We start from the raw sequence: 6194 nt of genomic DNA, 5'->3' as shown, positions 1-6194 counted from the left end.
TACCAATCTTGCACCCACTGGGAACTTGATTGCGGAAATATCCTTGTCGCACTAACCTTTCAATCTCATCTTTCAACTGAAAGCACTCCTCAGTATTGTTCCCCCTTTCACGATGAAACCTGCAATACTTGTTAGAAAATTTCTTGGAGGGAGTGTACCTGGTATGCCTTGGCCACTTTAACACATCTGCATTCTCCACCATCAACAAAGCTTTTTCCCGAGGCATATTCAATGGAGTATAATTATGATACTTGGGCTGGTATTTTGGCTCCCTTGGTTTATCACTCTTCATCCTGTTTCCACTGCCTTCTCTGGTGTCATGCGGCCGCCTATACGCTTGCTCCCTTTCCCTTCGCTCAGAATCTTTCATCGCATTCATATCTTCCTCGGCTATGTATTTCTGAGCCAAAGCCATCAATTGCTCCACATCACTAAGGGGGTCGCGTGCGAGCGCAGACGGCCCTTCTTCAGCCCGTGTATTAAGATGCTTACAATCATATCGATTCTCAAATCTTGAACTTCAAGTGTCTCATTATTGAATCTTCCCATGAAGCTTTTCAAGGTCTCGTCTTCCCTCTGACGTATGTTAAACAAATGTGTAGCCGACCTCTTTTGTTTCTTCTTGCTAGCGAAATGGAAAGAAAATTTTTGTATAAGCTGTTCGTATGACTCAATGCTTCCTCGAAGCAAGCTGGTAAAACCATTCTTGCGCTTTCCAAGTGAGAGTAGTAGCAAACAATTTCACCATTATGAGACCTGGCTGCCCATACAAATTCATCACCATCTCAAACGCGGCACTATGCTCATAGGGGTCTTTGGTTCCATCATATCTCTGCAGGTCGGGCACTCTGAATCCTGGTTCCACCACTTGAACCAATATATCATTATTGAAAGGAAAATTCTTGTTATGGGAGACTATCTCCCCTCGCTTTTTCAACTCATCAATCTGTTTTCCCAAGAGCTCAATCTGTTTTTCGGCACTTTCGACCTTTGCGCATGATATTATGGGTTCTCTTCGTTTTGCTCGGACTTGGCTGCTGGAACTTGCCTCTGACGGTGCCTGCCTTCTGCTTCTGTACTGCTGCTCGCTTGGTTCCCTAGATTCTCTCTGCGGTTCTCTGCTTTCGAACTATTGTCTTTTCGCGGTCTCCTTGACCATCAGAGTCGCAGTCCTTCTTTCATATTCCACTATGGCATTCTTGCTCACTTCTTCTATCATCCTCTGGAGTTCATCTCTCATCATGTGCACCATTGAGCCTCCTCCTCTTTTAGGAGTCTCTTCCTCTCCTACATTTCTCCTTGATGAACCTTCCATAATAACTGGCGATTCTCAGGGTTTCGCACAGACGGCACCAACTGATTTTGCTAGAATTCAGCGACCTAGACGAGCGACCTCCTCACAGATAGCTAACTCCACCAAGATCAAGTGTTGGGTTCCTGAGAATAAGACAAGAGCAGTGAGCTCGTCGGGCACGTCCCCGATAACGACTCTCCAACGCTCAAGTTTGGTAGATCGAGGTAAAAGTATGCAATCAAAGGCGTAGATCAAAAAGGCTCAGTATTAATTACCTCGAAATGTAGGATCTTGGGCTATTTATAGTGCTTAGGTGGATATTGTTGAATGGGCCACGTGGCCTTACCCAGCTAGCTTACGTCCATGATCGGACAGCTCTCGTTGCCTGGGTCTTCAAGCGGGTATACGAACTCGGGTCAAGGTTGCTCCGACCCGTCCGACAGAAGAGACGCGGACCCAAGGGCGAAAGGACTGGAATGCCCTTCATTAAGGTTATTATAGGCATTTCTCCCATATTTTCTTGTATACCCATCATACTTTATATCAATTATATATCACTGATAAATTATTTTTGTCTAGGCATTTAAACATAGTGAAACGTTGTTTTGACTACAAAAGAGAAGACAATTCTATCAGTTATAGGAGAAATTTTTCATTATGAACAACCAGTATGTCTACTAAATTTACTTAATTATTTGAAATAGCATATATTTTACAAGACTAAATTTACATTATTTCCAGATGTCATGCAATCACAATCAGTTTATGGGATGACATAGCACTTAGTGAAGGGTAATGGCTACAGCAAAGAACATGTCAAAAACCAATTTCTCGCATTTTCGGACCTCAAACCAAAATGCATAATGGTAAAACTTTTCAGAAACTTGACGCAACATATTATTTAAAAATGTACCATGTTCATGATTTAATAATGTTTTCTATCAGGACAAGTGCAGATGAAGTATGTCAATTTTGGTAGTAAATCCTACTTGTACAAAGCCAACTGAATTACACCTTTGCTAATTATTCTTCTTGAATCCACACAATAGAAATAGACATATGAAAAACAAGCTCAGCTATTAACATTCGTTCAAATTCTGTTTTGTAGATTACAACCCCTTATTCAATCAAGAGCACTAGAAGAATTATTAATAAAAGGCTGATAGAACAAGCTACCAAAAGCTGAACTAAGTTACCTCATACACAAACGGGAAACGTTGGAACAAGTGTAATATTTTAATAATGTCCACTAATAATAAACAGAAAAAAATCAGCAGATTATCATAATATTAGGTTCAAGTTAAAAACTTGGACTTCAATCATTAACCCTCTTTCTATTTCCATCAAAACCCATCACTCTCAAATGGGATTTTGGAAAATCTTTTTCTGTTAGAGTAAGTGAACAGAAAGCCAATTGGATTTGCATTTTGGGAACCATTTAGCAATCTTTATGAATGTGATATTATCTTGATGAATGTAGTAAGCATTCATCTATGGCACCATGTGTTTGTTGTGCTTATTATTTACGTTGAACGGTGTATTAACGACACAACAAATGCCCACATACTAATTGAATAACCTATGTAGTTGGGTTGCGCATTGGATGATAGCTATGAAACCAACTTTTGAGGGTTAGTCTGAAATGTTCCAAGTCGAGGACCTCGAGATTGTGCATCGAGAGTCCTGTAGAGACTTGCACTAAGTATTGCATCATTAGATGACTGGTTGTTAACTGATTGAACTGACTTCCAGTAATCATCGTATGGAAGCCTTGAAGGCTTGGTCGGTATGGCTTTAATTCTCGGCTCCGATAATATAGGATTAGTCCTTGGACTTGACGAATCATGGCAGTCGCATGTATATGATGGCTATATCTTAGATCTGGCGAGAGATGACTGTATCTTCAATGTGGTCGCTATAAGTCTTGTCCAGTGTACTCAGAGTATGTAGTGAGGATGGTGTATTTAAAGATAGAATTCATCCCCTAATAGTATATGATGGATATATCTCGTAAGCGCTCTGAAATGATTTAAACTCTCTAAGTCTATGGCCATAGCGATTGGTTGAATAGGAAATATTTATCTTTGTCGATCAATTGAGTAAACACACCTAAAAATTCAGCATAATTGTTTGGTTCAGACAATTCCATGTCCTAGACTAAGGCCGAAAGATGATCGACGAAAGGACCCTAACTGTATGGAACTCAAGAGCCTAAATGTTCATGACAACATTCACCTAGTCTCTAGTACCATGGACCGTTGCTAGACGGCTACCTATGGTGACGGGTGTTTTCGAATTGGACACAATGCCGAAGTTTAGCTGAGGGTGAACCTAAAGAGTCACATACAAATCACTATGGAATTGATGGAATTAATTTTGAACTAATTCCAGAAGAAATAAATTAATTTAATTGGATTAAATTAATTCAAGGAGAATATATAAATGATTGGATAATTTATTTAATAATCTATTTGATGGATAGCCATTAATCAATTGGATTAAATAAGTTTTTGAGCTTAACACCTATAAATTAATTGAATTAATTTATTAGATTTGTCTTAATTAATTGATTGGATCGATTAATTAGTATTTGAGCTTAGATTTATTTAAATGGATTAAATGAATCTTCGAACATAGTTGGGCTAATAATAATTTAATTAATTATTATCCAGTGGACTTTGGTTGGGCTTGATTTAATTTGATTATATCGAACTCAGTGCATACTTAAAGTCCAAGCCCATTTGAGGGTGGTTGGAGCAAGTTAAGAAGGAGTTGAAACTCCTCACCATGATGAACACTATGGAGTGGCTATTTAATCATGGTTGAAGGTTATATGCATGTGTGTGTATAGGTTGCCTTAGAGGCAAACTCGGTAGTTATTGAATTTTGAATTTAATTGTATGTAACATACAAAACTACATACATATCCAAAATAACTATCACATGAGCCACGAAATTTTTTCTCCTTTTCTCTCTCAAAATATTCTTCTTTTCTTCTAAATTTAATTTGATTCAAGTTAGAACATAAAACAATCCAAAAGTACTAAACAATACTGTTTGTTCGAAGTTGTTTTTCTTTTCGTTTTTTGTTTTATCTAGCAATACAAAAAAACTATATCTATTCCATTTTCGGTGTGGAAAACTTAGAGAAATTCTAGTTTGAATTATCAAGTGAATGGAACGTAAAGGGAATAATGCACATTGTTGCTGATCTATAGAAACAAAAAAGTAAAGTTTTATGTTTTGTTTCTATGCTTTGTGTTTCATCCTCTAGCCACTTGTCTAGCATGTGTATATATTTGCTATTATGCTTTTGACAAATACCAAACGCTTGAAAATTTCTAAGGGAACTCTCCTTTGAACCGTTATAATTTTTTTTGTTTTCACGCTTCCACCGTGTTTTCAGTCCATACCAATTCTTTCAGTGGTATCAGAGCCCGGTGGGTGTTGCGGCTTTAGAATTAAAATGTTATTATGTATTGAGCATGAATAACATGTTTAATTTGCTTTTGGAAAGCATGTTTAATGGCTTTGAAACATGATTATGTATTTAATAAACATGTATTATTTTTGCTTTTAAATTATGAATTTTTTTAAAATTGGATTTTCTGTAAATGCGTGGTTTTATTTCAGTTTTTAATTGCAAAAATTCAAATAAAAAATTTTAAAATCGGAGCAGTACGACCGTTGTTGCCCTGCTGGCCGATCACCGGCCAGCAGGGCGCGTGTGCCCGCTGGCGTGCATGGTGATAGGGCGGCGGGTGAGCGCGGCAGATAGGTATGCCTGTGCGTAAGGGCAAGCGATCGGCAGTAGACGGCCGTTTGCTATTCCGAATGGTTGTACTCCCTCCAACTTTTGATTGGGGGTTGAGTCCCGTTGGATGGAGCTCACGACGAAAGAATGAACAAAGAGGAAGGCCCATTAGAATGATAATGAGTTACTATTTTGTAATAGTTAGGCCACACTCTAAATTGACGATAGACTCACTGCGGGCTCACGAGTCGTGGCACGTTTTGGAATGGAAGAAAGCTACACTATTGTTGTGAATGAAATGGCATATACTCCTATTTTCCTATCTCACGAGTCGTGGGGGCGGTAGTTGAGATATTCATTTGGTTGATGGGTCGGGCCTAACACTAAGTAGCGTGATTCACTTGGCGTCCACAGGATTACGTGAAGAAGCAAGGCAAAATTAACTTGGGGATCTGATTGGATGAGAATGATATAAGTTACCTCCCACAAAGTTTTTTTCCATGTGAACCGTAAAAGTGGGGCATTGAGAATTGTGTTTGTGGATTCCAAGCCAACTAGAAAATGGTTTTTCGAAAACCCTACTTGAAAGTGGTTGGCATTTTCGAAGAAATAGTGGAACGGGCTAATGACTGGAGACCAAGTCTTAAACTTGATATTTAATATTACAATAATCTACTAAATTTATGTAACATTTATTGTAGATGTCTAAGAATCCACTCATTGCAATTCTTGAGACTAGTAAATTTAACGGAACAAACTACAATGATTGGCTTTGAAATCATAGGATTGTCCTAGATTTCGAGAACCAGACCTATGCTCTGGATAGGTTTCTTCCCCGAGCCTTGCTGGAAGGGTCCACATGCGAAGAACATTTGACGTTTGACAAGTAGTATGAGGACAACTGGAAGGTTCGTAGTATCATACTGGTGTCAATGACCAATGACATCCGAAAACAGTATGACAAGCATAATGATGTCCAATTGATAATACTCCGCAGGAGCCAAGTTTATGTGATTCTGGATCGGCATATTAGATATGTTTTGACAAAAGCATTCTTAAGATGTTACCCCTTGTGGAGAACCTCAAGGCTGATTTTGAAAAAGAAACGTACATCGACAAGGTCAGTCTTTTTCCTCCCTCCTTTAA

Source organism: Sesamum indicum, linkage group LG7 (assembly GCF_000512975.1).
Source record: "Sesamum indicum cultivar Zhongzhi No. 13 linkage group LG7, S_indicum_v1.0, whole genome shotgun sequence".
NCBI classification, from domain to species: Eukaryota; Viridiplantae; Streptophyta; class Magnoliopsida; order Lamiales; family Pedaliaceae; genus Sesamum; species Sesamum indicum.
This window is presented reverse-complemented; position numbering follows the sequence as displayed.